Below are 17,676 nucleotides of genomic sequence, written 5' to 3'. Positions count from 1 at the left end.
ATGGAAAGTGAAGGAAGTGCATCTGGTGAAGAAATAGTGCAAGAAAATGTGTGCGTATTTTATAAAAATACATATATACCTAACCTACACATGGGTGTCCCACAGAGATCTGACATTCTGACAAATGAAATAACTTTTGTTCTAATCAATATTTTTAAAAAATTTCTTTTGAATATAATTCATAGACACTTGCGCTACATTTTTAGAATACATTTTTTATTTTATTTTATTTTTTATTTTTTAATACTGAAAATAAAAAACTTAAAATTGATAAAAAAATTTTTCGAAATATTCAATATATAGCCAATTTGTAAATCTGATTTTTAGAAAAATTTATATGGTAAAAACACTTATTAAGTAAAAGTAAAATGGCTGATTTTTTACAATTGTTTTAAATATCAATATTTTCGTTAAGTAAATTACGATCTAGTTTATGTTAGAAATCATGTAATTTCAAATAATAATAAAGTTTTTTAAAAATATTTTATAAGAACATTTTTAAATAAGTGTGTCGCCGTCGCGACAATAGCAATGTACCCACCGACCGACCACACACAGTTATTATTAAGATTATTAATTATTATGTAATATGTAGATTAGACCGCAACCAGGTACTGTCCAGCAAGGGCGAGGCGCGGTGCGGCAGTGAGTTCTGTTCGTTCGTTCGTTGCACACAGTCAACGCAATAATTGTACGTGGGCACACATCGCCGGCATTTTATTAGATACATTTTTGGCTCGAATAGCCAATAATATTATTATACTCTTTGTAGGCGCGAATCGCCGTCAGTGTCTTTTATTATTATTTTAATAATTCATTGTGTATATAGGCGCGAATCGCCACAAATATTATATTGTTAGCATCGGCTCTAATAGCCGTTTGCATATTTTATTATTTTGTTGACATATACCGCAACGCTAATCGTCGGGTTATTTCAAACAGTATTATATTATAACATTGTCACGAGTGCGATCGTAATTTAAATCATATTTTGAATTATCATATTATAACTTTACTGTACTTAGTTATTGCTATTTAAATTATTGTCTGGCTTGAATAGCCAGTGAATTTATATTATTATTGTTGTGTATCTATTATAAAACTATTATACAGGCAAAGGTAGCAGCTGGCCAGCCGTGCACCGACAAATTGTAAGTTTTTTTTAACAATTTATTTATTATGTTATATTGCATTGCCGAGCCAGTGGGACAAATTTATACTTTTACGAGTAACAGCTCAAATAGCGGCTTATATTATTTTATCGGTTAGGCCAAAAGGGCCATATATTTACACTGTGTATTATTTAAACAATTATTATACTATCGCAATTTGCTACCATTATAATTTTAGTTTTCATTTATTTGAGTTAGGTACCCGTCCAATATTATTTAAGCACACACATCACATTATACACACATTTACACACCCACCCACACACTAGCACTCTCTGGTCTTGCTCGGCGACCCCGTCCACTTCCTTTGAGTCGCTACACACACATACACATCTATACACAGGTCGGTCGGTGTGTGAGTACAGCGCGCGAAGTAATTAGCGATCGGCCCGTACGGGCTAACTATTGTTCCGTCCCCGTCGCAATCAAAGTGCATGTTAAAATCTATTTATTTTTTTATTGTATTTATTTTAATAATATGTGATGTATAAACTATAAATTACTATAATTTACCTAACGAAAATATTGTTTCATTCTTATCGCAGTCAAGAAAAAAAGAAAAAAAAGAAAACGTGAGAATCAAAATGCATATCGTCAGCGTCAAAAAGTTTTGAAGAAAAATGAAAAAAAATATCCAAAATCAAATGTCGATCGTCAAAGAGAATTCCGTCAACGTAATGTAAAAGAAATTGCCCAAAAAAAATTGGATGATTTACAAATGTAATTAAATTTCGTATTTTAAAAATCGAAATTGTAATTATATGCCTCAATATTATTATTTTATTACTATATTATGATTTCTTCATTTTGTTTTGCAGAAAAGGACAGAAATTGGACAGTCATAAAGACCAAGAGAATGTCGTGCAATACAGTGCTATCGAAAATGTAGAAAATGTACACAAGAATCTACTACAAAATATGGGACCACCATCGACGCCGTATTTTCCAGATATTTGGAGAATATTAAATCTCAAACTTATGTTTCATATTTTAGTTATCATAGGCCTATAGTTTCTATGATACAAATTCCTGAATAACTAGAATAATAAAAAATTCAAAATTATATCAACTTCTTATTTATTTAATATGCAATAGCTTTATCAGGCAGTCCCCGAATGCCACTTGTCTTTAGGTTTAGTTTTTTTTCTATTAATATCAATAAAATTGTATTTGTAGGGTAAAAAACTGTGAAAATTTAATATAAAACTCCTGATATATCGTTCTAATGGCAATTGAAAAATATTAAAAATACATAGGCATAATTTTTTTTTATAAGTATTTAAAGTTCAAATTTTGACAAAATGTATCAAATTTATAATTTAATAATTATTTTTGAGTTAAAAATTTATAAAATGTTCAACTTTTATAGCTAAGGATTGAAAACTGAAAACAAGGCTCCACGTAAATAGGTTATATATAAATTACTTTATTTACAATAATATCATCAAATATACTTGGTAATATCATAGGCTGACTGACCGTTTTCGCTCAGAATCGTTTTTCTTATACAATGATATTATATCATTGAATTCAAATGTAATACCATCCATTACAGTGACCCACTTGTAACCTACTGTACAACAGAGCGACATCCACATGCCCACCTTTTTTAATTTTTAATCGTTGATTAATAAAAATAAAAATTGTGTATGAATAGTTTTGCTAGCACCAATCTTTATATTTGTTTTAGTAGATAGTACTATAGTCTATATTATCTTTAATCGTGGTATAAGGCCTGTGCTGTAAGCACTTTTGTGGCCGCTTCTTGAATCTTGCCTATACATTATCATACGTCGTCACGAAACCATACCACAGAATAATTTATTCTGTGACCATACTATCTTTAATCGTGGTTGTCAAGGTGGATATAATATTATAGCGTCTAGGCCCCGTAACAGCTTATCACTTTCAATCGACAATTATGATAATAATGATGTTGATGCATGGTTCCAGGATAAAACAGTGAAAACATTTATTTCAGGTAATTTTATGTACGATAAACTAAGCTAATATGAATCTCGAATTGAGATGTACCAATCCCAGAATATATTCAGAATTCAGATGTTTCAAGTAACCGTCATCATACTACTTTTAGGGAATAATGAAATAAATCGTTTTCAATTGTGAAACATGTTCTAAAAGGTGTCCAGCAGGGCGATTCTGTATCATTATCATAAAGTCGACTATTATACAGTCGACTAGAAATATAGTCGTTCATTTTATGAAGTGACTATCAAAATGTGATTCTGTAAATTTAGTTTTAAGTCGTCTGAGTTATTCAAGGACTTTTACTGTGCTTTAATCCTTGCAATTATTTCCCACTTAATTGGATCATACAGATTAGCATATTATTATAATATACGATGAAACTACTCGTTGAATATAAGAAGTCCGAAAAATAGTTATACATTTACATTTGGTTAGATCTTGAACGCGAATTTATTATCGTATCAAATATTAATGCAGTGAAACCTCTGAATAGCGGACACTCTTGGTCACCAACATTTTGTCCGTTATTCGGAGGTGTCCGTTATTCAGAGGAGATACATTTTTGAAATGTATTTGTATAATAATGTACTATGTATGTACATATATGTAATGTTTTTACTTATTATTTATTGTAAGTTATTACATTTTTATATTTTTACAAATTATATATTATTATTTAAAGTATATTTTTACAATCAAAATCAAAAATTATTATTTATTATTTATTATTACATTTTTATATTTTTACAAATTACATATTATTATTTATAGTATATTTTTACAATTAAAATTAAAATTATACAAAATTTTCTGCGAGTGCACGAATTCCTACGTTTCCGTTGTTTTTACGGTAATCTAAAATGTCAATTTTTTCGCGAAGCGACAACCGCTTTCGTTTTAACGTAGTCATCGCGTCGAAAACCGTCACTAACTGACATACTTTTGTCATAACACATAATCGCTTCACCGATAACCGAATTTGTCATAATCGTATCGTCACATAACGAGTTTGTTATCGTAATTATGTTACATTATTACAAGAGTGCATACGAATGTGAATACGTATTACAGATAGGCATATTACAGATTCTATTTTCAAATAATGATTAGGGATTTATACCATTGTTTTAAAAATTCTTTAATAAAATAATGTCTGTTATTCGGAGAGTCCGCTATTCGGAGGTTTTCCGATTGAAAAGTAGTGAAAATGTCCCCGTTCCCCAAAAAACGTCCGCTATTGGGAGGTGTTCGTTAGTGGAGGTTTCACTGTATAATATTGTTGTTATTATTATGTCAACGTAGACGTAGTCATCGGTGCTCACTGGCAGCACAGCTGATAATCAACAGACGCTTTGTAGTGTTTTATTTTGTGTTTTTTTTAATATTTACGATCAATATTATTATCAATGTTAGTGTTATATGTTAGCTGACATCTGAAATATATTGAACTATATAATAACTATAAGGGACGGGTACAGTTTCCCCGATTTTGATAACAATTGATAACAGTGAACTTGATAAGAAAAAAAAAATAATGCTTATGCCAACCTACAAAAGTTAGAAAAAATCCCAATTCCCGCGGCGTTGACCAGCGAATAAATCAAAAATAAAAAAATCTGTTTCATATGATTGAAAAAATGTATAGCGAGAAATTTTGCCTTCTATAAAATAAAACCCTGTTTAGTTAGCTTTTAATCGGTGAAGTTAGGTTTTTATCATTTATTGATCAATGATCATTAATCATAATATATAATATTCATATTTTAAATTTAAATTTTAATACATTTAACTTTATACTTTATACTTTATACCAATACTTTAATCTCTATTCTATGCTTTATACTTCACACTTTCACAGTAGGTACATACTCACGATTACTAGTAATATTATTTAAATTTTTGGAGTTAAATGCAGCTTTAATATTAGTGAAAGTATACTTACTGTGCTATAAGAAATAAATTTAATATATAATAATATGTTAAAATATGTGCCAAACAAACCTAACTAAATTTATTGAAAAGGTATGAATGTATGATGCCTATAATTATTCTCAGATTTAAATACTACTTTGGATATTATTGTAGTAAATTTTTAGTAGATATTCATAAAATAAATTTAATTTGATTATTTTTAACTTTACAATTCCACAATTTCATATTGGCGCAAGAAACTAATCTATTTATTTATATAATATTTAGAAACAAAAATAAAAATTGATATTTGTTGTTACGTATTAGTTATTACTTATATCTATATGTTTATAGTTTTTTAAATACTTTGTAAACATAATTATTTTTTGGGACAAGTATTTCAGTAGGTAATAGGTATATTCAATGATTATTATTAACACTTCTGTTTTTATTGAAGATAAACTAAACTTGTAATAGGTATTATGCAACTAAATGGCAGATCGCTACATGCAATAGGCAGTTTCTTCACAGTTTTATTAAATCTTCATTCTAATTATATTTATGTACATATTCTTACTGTATTAAATATATGATTAAACATATTAGGCCACTGAATCATTCAATTTTATTTCTGTTTCAGCCTGGATTGTAGTACAAAATCGACAGTATTATTTCAACAAGATATTTTTCTTTACATTATTAAAATGATTTAAATGGCAATGAATGTTTTTAATTTTGGTTTTTTTTTTGTACTAATAAAATAAAATAAGTACTTTAAATTTATTTTAATTCCTAACCTTTCAAATTATTCATAGTTTTTAGTTGTTTATGGTTTAATTTTGTTGTGTGACAATTTCTTGTTTTTAAAATGTATTAACTGTATCAATCTATTCAGTATTTATAATTTATTGGTATATTTAGAAAAAATAAATTTAAGTTTAATGCAATTTGCAATAATTAGGTGTTATAACATAAAGAAAGATAAGTGTATAAAATATTTAACCCTATAATTTCGATACCTTTATTGGATTTAAACATGTACTCCAGACTATACTATTTAAACACACTTCCACGTTTGGTGACTATCAACAGACCAAACAGACTACTTTATTCACTCAAATAAATATACAATTAATAGAAGGTACTACATAGGGATTTTCTAGTACATAATAAAATTGGTATTCTTTTCTCCTTATAAAGATAATGCTGTATAACACATAAACAATATAGTCCATATTAAGGGACAATGTATAAAAGTACCTATATTATGTGAGCAAACATAAATTTACTGCCACTTTTTCAGTAATATTTGTGTTTGTAAGAAATATGGACAATGGCTGACCCCTGTTAATTCATTTTTTATTGTTAACTTCATTCCAACACAATGATGAGTAAATATATATTTATATAATTATGATATTTTGACAAATTACAATAATACTATGAAATATTTATTATTTATCAAACTTAATATTATATTACTTTTTTATATTAAAAAATATTATTGACTTTTGTTACCCTTCAATGTTATACCTGTAGCTAAATGCATGTCTGCATTCTCCTTTTGCATCATCATTGATGTACCTGTTCTATGCATAGTTAGTTTATAGGTGTATGGTTTAAAGTATAGATGAATTTAAATTTGAAAGCAATGATGAATTAATAATTGTTAAAATATAAGTTAAGTCTCTAGGTAGCACAGTTATTTTTGGAGTTGCAACTAAATAGTAAATAATTAAAATCAATTTCAAACAAGTTAAACAAATTATTTACTATTTTTTGGCAGTTTATCCCAAATTTTGGAAAAACTATTGAAAATTTCGGAAAATGACCTCTAGAGAACCTAACCAACCTCAAATAAGCTCAAATTATTCAATCGAAGATTCAGTTTTTATAAATGCACTGTGCCTTAGTAGGTACTTTGAAACTTGAAAATTGAAATTACTTTTCTAATTGTTATCTAGTGACGTGTATTTTATTTTCCTTGTACTGTTACCTAGGGTGGTTTTAAAAATTAAGTACCTATTATCTTTTTTTTTTATTATTTTATATTACATCATATTTTGTTTATAAATATTTTTTAAAAACACTTTTACTGTTACCTAAGTGGTAACTAAAAACATTTACTACATTTTTCGTAATCTTAGTACTATACTTGATAAAATACAATTGAGAATAATTTATATTTCACTGGTTCAATGAATTATTACTTATGGTATTGAGGGTTTGCTTATGATGTTCACTTAACATAACTAAAAGTAACTATAAATTAATTAATTTAATTTCTATTAAAAATACTAAACTGTGCAAGTATTCTGATATTATGTGTATAATTTTGAAAAGCTATTTAAATAATGTTTATTATTACTTGTATTTAAACATAAAAATATTGTTAATACTAGATTTAGAAAAATGTAAATATAAATATCATTTAAAATATGCCTAGATGTTGTAAATCTTTTGGTCTCAAAAACTTGTTAAATAGGAAATACTGATATTATTAAAGAAATGACTTATATTGAATATATAATATATAATAAGAATTTGAAAAACATATTAAAAAATTTAAATCCTTCAGTAAAAGTCCTCAATTGTTAATGGGGTAAATGTTGTGATCGAAATTTGAATTTTCAAAAAAAAAAAAATGGCGGGAAATTTTGTTTTGCCAATTTCTCAAACTTAAATACGAGACGCACCTTTTTTTATAACAGAAATTTGATCTAGAGGTATCACTGCATTGAACCTCGGAGATTTCAAGACGATACGATCGATATAGAAGTTTTTAGGTTTTCTTGATATATTACGATTTTGAAAAAACCAAATCCTTCAATAAAAGTCCTATCTTTATGAAACCTTCAAGGTTCGAAGCAGAAACGATCTTAGACCAGTTTCCAGTTTTTAAAAGATTATTAACTCAATTATTAAGGGAGTAAATTACGTGTTCAAAATTTGAATTATTCAAAAATGAAATTGGCGGGAAATTTTCTTTTGTTAATTTTTCAAACTTAAGGTCGGTACGCGACTTTTTTGAGAATAGAAATTTGATCTCGAGGGTTGACTGCTTTGATCCTTGAAGGTTTCATAACGATAGCACTTATATTGAATGATTTAGGTTTTCAATAAAATAAGAATTTGAAAAACCTATCTAAAAACCTAAATCCTTCAACAAAAGTCCTATCTTAATGAAACCTTCAAGGATCAAAGCAGAAACGTCTCTAGACCAGTTACCAGTTTTTAAAAGTTTATTAACTCTACTATTAAGGGGTAAATGTTGTGATCAAAATTTGAATTTTTTTTAAAAAAAAATTAGCGGGAAATTTAGTTTTACCAATTTCTCAAACTTAAATACGAGACGCGGCTTTTTCGAGAACAGAAATTTGATCTAGAGGTGTCACTGCATTGAACCTCAAAGATTTCAAAACGATACGACCCATATTAAAGGACCTAATTTTTGAAAATGTACATCCAATTTTGTGTTGTTACTTGTTAGCTCAAATATTATATTAGAGTTAATTGACCTATTATTTTATAGGTTTTAATATTTTATTCTTATATGCCTATCGATTTACATTGATAAATAATGAGCAACATGCCTACTAGAATAAGTGTGACAAAAAAGTTCAAAACAATTATTACTTAAAACGTCATACATACGTATACTATAAGGAAATGTCTGGTTATACGAATAATCACATATTGCGTTTTTCAACTTTTTGCTACTCCAATTACGGGTGAAATAATGGTCGCACGTACTTCAACCATAGAGCCTTTTTAAATCCTCGTACACCAAAAGACAGGAATCTCGATTTTGAATGAATTCAAACATTTTGAAATTTGATTTTGATGATATCTCGCTGTTATATTATAGTTCAATGGCTGAAATATGCATACGGTCATTTTTTTAACTATTGTAAAATGTACAGTGATGACAACGTTAAAAAATAAAATGAATTGATTTTTTCAATAAAACCATGTTATCATTTTATCAATTTATAATATTATTATTATTATAATACAATTATACAAGACTGTTAAGACTTCAACTTAGTACATACTCATTCTAAAAGTTTTTTACAAAGCTATTATAAGTATATATAGATATATGTTTTATATAAAATAGATGTGGCGAAAAGCTTGTGCTCGAAAAAAAAATTCAATGAACTGAATGAACTTGGTAACTTCAAAACTGCAGACCAGTAGAAAAAAGTAGGCAAACATAACTATTTTATTCACAAACGTATTATAAATTATATTGCTGGACGTACAAATTGTTGGCATAATAACAAGTGTTGACTGTTTGTTGATACAAAGCTATTGTAGTTAATATAGATATATGTTTTATATAATATAGATGTGGCGAAAAAAAAATTCAGATTTAAAAAAGTACCTTGGTCAGACTGGAAATAAAACTACTAGAATGCCTCCAGAATCAAGTGAAAGGGAGAAATTAATAATTTCTGGTAAAGGAACGTCAGAAGGTATCGGTGTAGCTGAAGCTGGATTTGGGCAGGCTATATTCAACCCAAATATCGATGACTACCAATTTGAATGTATCGGACTTGAGATAAAAAAAAATTTATTGTTAATTAATTATAAACAATTTTTAGTTAAATATGAATTATTAAATGCCAAAAATATTTTGCAGGATCACAACAAATTAATATATACTGTAACTGAAGTAGAGGATTTAAGTGAAACTATTATTAATGCAGAAGAGGTATTTTATTTCTACAAAATGTACCCAAGTTAGTAAGTACATATTATTAGTAATTTTTTTTTAATTTTAGGATCTTAATGTCATTAATGGTGAAAAAAGGTAAAAATTTTAGTTTAAATTATTGTTTTAAGAAAATGTGTTGTATCTTCCATAGGATATTATGTTGTGCATAATCAATCGAGGTATACCTAGGTCAAATCCAGAAAACGTTTCTTGAATTTTGTTTCCAAAAAATGAGGAACTAAAAACTAAATTAATGAGAGCTATACCTTGCTCCAACTTAAAAGTCACTCCTTATACCGTAGTTTGTGAAAAGCATTTTAGAGTGGAGTAAATTATCAGGATTTGAGAGTCAGGTACTGGTATTACAAACATTTTGGTATGTATTATGTATAAATAATGTTTTTAATATTTAGTTGTTGCAATAGTATCAATTATAATATTATGCAACATTTAGTAGATACCTACCTAATTGAATTGTTTTTTCAGATAAACCTGAAACATTTTAAGTAGACTAGTGAAGTCTCCTTCTATATTCCCAGGGCTTCAATACCTGTCCAAGCCCACCAAGAACAGAAAATCCCACACAAAAAGAGTGCTGTACAGTTCAATAGAACAGGTAATAGCAACTTTACCATTTTGTAGCTCATAATATTTGAGATTTTATTATTAGATAAATACTGCTCCTACCTAATCCTCTGTAGTCTGTACCATAAAGTACTCCTGGTTTGATGCTTTGCGGCTACAATTATGTACCTCATATTATGTCTGGGAGCTAATAGAGAGACATAGAGGTTCTCGGGTGTTGCCCGACGAGACACCCTACAACCCATGATAAATCATGACTTGCATATTGTCTCCTGTACTAGTCCATATTCATATAAACCATACTCCATTTGCGTATTCTACTAACTATTTATTTGAATACTTATATTTTATTTCATATAATAATTTATTATCTATTATGTTTGTTGCCGGTCAATGAATCTAGGTAACATGTAAAATATATAAAAACATATTTGATTTAGAACAATTTGGTTACAAATTCCTTGTTAAAAATTAATTTAAAATATCAATAGTATTTTACAACAGTTTAATAATTTTTATCTGTGTATTAGGGGCCCATTATGACATTATAACACCAACAACCAATATCCTAGTATTCATTACATTACGGCAAGTGTAGGACTTAATGGACGTTGGCGACATGAACAGTGACCATATCTGTTTGATTATAAAGTACCACAAACACAAAGCTGTTTGCATGAAAACATATAAAAAGAAAACGGATGTCAGAAGGTAAAAAATGTATTTGGCTTTTGTCGCTTTATAAGAAGAAGCAACTTAACACTGTTAAAAAGGATAAATAATAAATAAAAAAAAATATATTAAGGTCCAAATTAATATTAGAGAGAAAACTAAGTACTGCAAAAGATGATTGAAGGGTGCCGGTGCAGGTTTTTCCAATTTTCCGGAATTCCACAAAATTTGAAAATTATATTCTATATCTTAGTTACTACCTTAATTATAATACTTTTTCACTAATCTACAGCTAGATACCTACTTATTTAAGGGGGGGGGGGCAAGCGTGACCGCAGGATAAAATCTTACCAGGGGAAAGATAAAAATTACTTAAAATATAATATACTCACTAATTAAATAATAGTAGAATCAAATTAATAGTAATATTTAATAATAAAATAATAATATTTAGATGTTTAATAATTTGACTTAAACAATATTCTTATATTTATTAAAGTTTGTAGGTACATTTAAACATTATTAATCATTAAATAAAAATTGAACTCTTCTCTCTTTTTTTTTTTTAACAATGTCTTTATGAATATACAATAGAGCTAATTCAGTAGTACATTTATTAAGTACATTTTACCAACTTTTTGCGACAGCAGTATCAAAGTTGGAAAATTCCTAGTTGTAAGTTCATTATATCCATACATATTTAAGGTTTTTTTTCATATTATATACATTACATTCTTAATGCATGTAACCATTAAAATTCTTGTTACTATGAATATTTAATGAGATAACTGTAGTACGATAACTGACGATAATATCTTATAGATATGTACAAACGTTGGAGTACTAGGATGATTGTTTGGACTGATGCCTGACGAACTATTCCAAGAAATTGCCAAAAAATATTCTATTGTGAAATATTTATGAATATAAATACTTTAAAATCCTCAAAATTTTTTCTTATACCCTCGACTGGGAATTTTCTGTTTAATGCATCAAAAATATTAATAAATAAATTTGAAAAATGTTCAGTCTTAAACTATTTTCGAGTTCTGGTACTTTTTGATACTCTCTATAATATTTTAAGCCAACTGCAATTGAATTACTAAATATCTGTGAAAACAAGTATGAGATATAAAACTGATGTAACATAAATATAATTATAGGCTTAGGTAGTAAAAAATAAATATTTTCTTTAACAATCTAACCTGATCCGCTAGTTTTACGCAAGGCTGGGCAAGTTAATGATTTTTTTAACTCAGTTAAGTTAAGTTAATATGCACCAATAACAAAAAGTTAAAAGTTAATACAAATTTTTTTTTTAACTTTTTATTTATTTAAAAATTAGTTAATTTTTTTTTAAGCATACTTTATTTTTTTACAAACCTTGAAACCCAAAAATAATTTTTGGACTATGACTATAGAACAAATGTTTATACTTTATACAGTATACTGTATTTCATTGAAGTTTTCATTTCTAAAGTTGTTTAACTTCATTGAACTTTAAGAGGAGGGTCATTTTAAAATTTTTATCTGCTATTGATGCTCTTCTCTTCTCGAACAACTGTCCTCCAGCACTGAACAAGGGTTCTACATGCGCAGATGATGGAACTGCAGTATCAAAATTTAAGTATAGCTTTTTAAGAATTTGTGGTAAATCATTAACATTTTTTATATTATTGTTTGTAAAATAATCATTTATGATAGTTTTAATATCATTATCATTATTTTATATTACAGTTTCATTGAAACTAAAAAAATCATCCTCAGAATTGTCACCAGAAGAAGTATCAATATTTTGAAAAGTTGAACTTAATATTACATTACTTTCTTGTGAATTTTCAACACATTGTTCACTAACATATCCATTATCCATATAATGCTTCTTTAATATAATTTCTCTTATCTGGATCTGTCCAGTGAAATTTAAACTTGGGTTTTAAACAAGCTGCAAATTGACATGCTTGAGATTCAGTACATTTTTGGAATCTATAAAAATTGATTAACTATAAAATATAATAGCAATTTACAAAATAATAATACACTAAAAGTAAATTTTTTTTCGCATAATTAGATGACACATTTGAATGTTTAAATATTTTGGATTAATGGATGGGTATATATATTTCACATTCACAACTAAAATTCATTACCTTTTGTCTGTACCTTTCTTTAATGCATTAACAAGCGGTCTACAAAAAAATTAATTGTTCATCTCGTTTAATGATTTATTTATTACACTTATTGTAGGGAACAGGTATCCTAATGACGCATGTTTATCTCCCTGTAGTATATCCAAGGCCTGAGCTATAGGCTTCATAACCTAATAATATTTAGAAAACAATAAAATTCATGTTATAAAAAATGATATTATAATAACTACATACAAATTATTAGATTAAATTAGTCATTTACTTTGCAATATTCATTTAAAAACGCAACTTCACGAGGTTTTGAAATAATTGGCAATTGCAGCTCAATACAGATCATTTAAATTTTTTCTATATGATTCTCAACACATTTTATGGCGGCATAGTAAGAATTCCACCTGGACATACAATAAAATGTTAATACAATTAAGACAATTATTTGTATATGTTTCAATACTTTTGTTCAAAACAAAAAATTCTAATTTATAAATAATAAGTAATAAACTTGTTGCATTAGGTGTAATAAGATATTGACCAAGGTATTGTTTTATTTGATCAGCACTAAGCTTTGACTGATTTTGTTTGTTAAAAAGTTTTCGACACTTTCCGAACACTCTCTTACTCATAAGTCTATATGTAACATCCTTTGCAGCTTCACGTATATCGTTCACAGCAATAAAATTTAAGGTGTGTGCTGTACGCATTTGATGGGGAGGCAATGAGAAATCTAAAGACATTTCTATGTTTGGGGATTCCAAAACATCGGTTAATTCTATCATTTCAATATTTGTTGGATCAATATCCGTTTCTGCTGTTTCTGTGGCATCCATTTCATTAACTGTATGATCAGTTTCAGTTTCATTTTCATTTTCATTACTGAACACTCTAAAGTATAAATTTACATATACAATCAATTATTTTAATCTATAGTTCAAATCTGTTTAGAATACGTCATTATTCCATTAGTTCATAACTGTAGCAATGTACTTTATACACACATACATAAATATAATGTCCAATATAAAACAACAATATTATTATATTTAAAAAATTAATTAATTAATTCATACTGACTCAAATAATACATTTTGAACTGTTGTGATATATTTAATATTATAACCTGTATGTGTTATGTAGGTACTTTATTTGAAATGCAAAAAGTCTAGAGAAATAACAATATACATACCTAAAAGACTCTACGAAATTTGCAGCATTGTCTGTAACAACGAGGGTTGTTATTTTTGAATATTAAATTCATTAAGCACCTTATCAATTCATTCAGCAAAGTTATCATATGAATGATGCCCGATCATGCGTTAGCATGCAAGTGCTTTAGAATTGCGTTCCAGTGTGCTAGGCTCAATCCAATGCACCGTAAAGCCAATATATGAACTATGACCAGAAAATAAATAAAAGTAATAGTATTAAAATCATTACATATTAATATTATGTGCACAATAATATAATTTAATTTATAATTAAATTTACCTATGAAATATATTCCGACAGTCTGCAGTTATACAAACATAATTAATATTTAAAAAGTCATCCTTCATTTGTTGTATCATCTGGTTATACATGAACTCCACATTGCGCATTAGGGTTCTTCTCGAGACTGGAACTTTGTTTGATGTTATTTGACAATACTTAATAAAATATGTTCAATTAAAGAATACGGAGAGACAGTACTAATAATTATGAGCTGTAAATTAGCATTGTCAAATTCAGCTTGACTTAAATTTTTTGAACAAATTTTGCCTACTTCGCAAAGTTTTAACTGTTTTTTTTGATTCTTGAACAGAAAAATCTTCATTTGATCTTTTTTTGGTGCAAATATTGAACGCATTTAAATGATTGTAATGTACAAGCTGGAAAATATATTATTTATTAGGTATTCATTAGTAATATTTAAATGTCCTGTCAGCATATTTTATTTTAGTTTTAACTTTAATATGTGTTCTTAAATTTGAATTGGATGTTTGGGAAGTAGAAATCTTTTTATTTTTTGGTTTGCATAAAATGCGCTTGAAATATAAATTTGGTCCATCATATTTGCTTGATAATTGAGGCGTTGACATGGAAAAGGTACTAAGTCATAAAAACCAAATTTTACAGGAGAAGGAAAAAACTGATTTTAGCATATTGTATGATTTACAACCAGTGCCATCTTGTGTTCAACGTAATTATTAATATTTAAAGAAATTTGAGTTAGTTCTTTTTCCAGGCCATTGGCATATGTATTTAGTACCTTTTCAACGAAAAAACGAAAAATTGATTTTTTTTGACTTAGTACCTTTTCCATGTCAACGCCTCAATTGTTCAAAGTAATCGTTTAAGAATGGCCATCGTAATGTTATTTCCGTTTCAGTCATGACAAAAATCTTAATGCTGAAGACATTAAATACCTAATAAGATACAATTCAAAATAATTAAACATCTATTTCCACTTTAATATTAGTTGTCACTTACCTTATGTCAATGTCCTTATATTGATTTAAATTGTTGAATATGATGAGTAAGTATTTTTAATTATTATATTTTAATTATAAACGTGCATACTGTTTGTGTCATTTGTGTGTAACCAAAAGTTCATAACTGATTACTAAATATTACTGATACAGTTAAAGGCCCATATCACACAAAATCTTAGTATCGATTATTGGTTTTTGTTTATTTTTAGACTTGTTGGATTTATTAAATTCTTTTTCCGAAATGACGACTTTGGTCGTCGATAACAATAATATACCCATATAGGTGTAGCCATAATGCCATATAGTCATAAAGGGTCTATATTATTATTGTTACTTGATATAATTAATTTAATAATATAAAACCTTTAATTATAAAATATTTTCTGATGTATACACTATACATATAGGGTGTTCCTTTAGAGTACAGGGTGATTGGAAAAATTTAAAATTTTTAACTTAAAACAAATCACGGTAAATATTTTTGACATAAAAATGAAATAGACTGAAATAGTGAAATGTAAAAAATTAACTTAACTTACTCCGTAAAATGAAAATCAACTTGTTAATTTCACGTTAATTAAAAAATAAATTTAATAAGTTTATAGTTAAGTTAATGAATATCCAAAAGTAACTAGTTAAGTTAATGCCCAGCCTTGGTTTTACGTTCATCTTTGAAAAACTGACCAAGCACAAATGTCGTTTTGTTAATTTTGGACAAATTCTTTTTGAAATTTGTCTTAGGTCATAATAAATTGTGCAATGATTCATAATGAGACCAACTAATTGATTCATTTTCAGGAGATACCATTTGATTGTAGAAGTAATTAACTACTGATTACTATAGTGTGTTATTGTACATGTGTTTTAAACCTACTCTTAATGTTTTTTTTTTGTATAATCTATTTCGTACTGTTTTTAGCAAATGTGGAGCATCTAAAAAAAATAGATTCTACGTTTCCTATTCATTGGGTGTATAATACTATTTTCAAGAATTATCATTTGTTCCATTTATACCAAATTCTTTCTAATGTTCTATTGGAAGAACCAGCATCAGAAACAATACTATCTATCATAACACCAGCATTTTCAAGCAATGATATTGCCTTTATAACTACCTAATTGTGTGAGAACAATACCTGAAAAACATAGTAATATACATATTATTAAGTTTATATAATTATGTTTTAGTTATCATTCACTGGTCCTTTTGAACAAAATACTGCAATAAGCTGAGTAATGTTTTACCCAAGACTTTGAAACATCATCACAAGCTCGTGATCTGCCTTTTCACCTGTATTTGAATACAAAGAAGGGTATCAAAGAAGGGTCATCGTTACCAAAAAAGAACAAGCAAAAGGGCCGTTGGTTAAATTGATCATTTGATCAATTTTATGTCTGACCATAAGGAGTTCAGTCTGGCAGATTTCTCGGTACCTAATGCTTAATGGGAAGACCTTACCAAAGAAACTGAATGAACTTGGTAACTTCAAAACTGCAGACCAGTAGAAAAAAGTAGGCAAACATAACTATTTTATTCACAAACGTATTATAAATTATATTGCTGGACGTACAAATTGTTGGCATAATAACAAGTGTTGACTGTTTGTTGATACAAAGCTATTGTAGTTAATATAGATATATGTTTTATATAATATAGATGTGGCGAAAAAAAAATTCAGATTTAAAAAAGTACCTTGGTCAGACTGGAAATAAAACTACTAGAATGCCTCCAGAATCAAGTGAAAGGGAGAAATTAATAATTTCTGGTAAAGGAACGTCAGAAGGTATCGGTGTAGCTGAAGCTGGATTTGGGCAGGCTATATTCAACCCAAATATCGATGACTACCAATTTGAATGTATCGGACTTGAGATAAAAAAAAATTTATTGTTAATTAATTATAAACAATTTTTAGTTAAATATGAATTATTAAATGCCAAAAATATTTTGCAGGATCACAACAAATTAATATATACTGTAACTGAAGTAGAGGATTTAAGTGAAACTATTA

General features: G+C 27.6%; 1 long non-coding RNA gene and 1 pseudogene across 1 annotated transcript; one reads left to right on the top strand and one right to left on the bottom strand.

Moving 5' to 3' along the window:
- The first annotated feature begins 757 nt into the window (after nucleotides 1–757).
- LOC132938005 (uncharacterized) lies at nucleotides 758–2,196 on the top strand. The gene is made up of 3 exons (XR_009663864.1): nucleotides 758–1,151; nucleotides 1,718–1,892; nucleotides 1,991–2,196. It is a non-coding gene; the product is annotated as an uncharacterized LOC132938005 (long non-coding RNA).
- Nucleotides 2,197–13,195: 10,999 nt separating this feature from the next.
- LOC132938930 (uncharacterized) lies at nucleotides 13,196–15,274 on the bottom strand (annotated as a pseudogene).
- Between the last annotated feature and the right edge of the window lie 2,402 nt (nucleotides 15,275–17,676).

Source organism: Metopolophium dirhodum, chromosome 2, assembly GCF_019925205.1.
Source record: "Metopolophium dirhodum isolate CAU chromosome 2, ASM1992520v1, whole genome shotgun sequence".
In the NCBI taxonomy this organism is placed as follows: domain Eukaryota; kingdom Metazoa; phylum Arthropoda; class Insecta; order Hemiptera; family Aphididae; genus Metopolophium; species Metopolophium dirhodum.
Note: the sequence above shows the minus strand (reverse complement) of the source record. Positions and strands in the feature narration are given on the sequence as shown.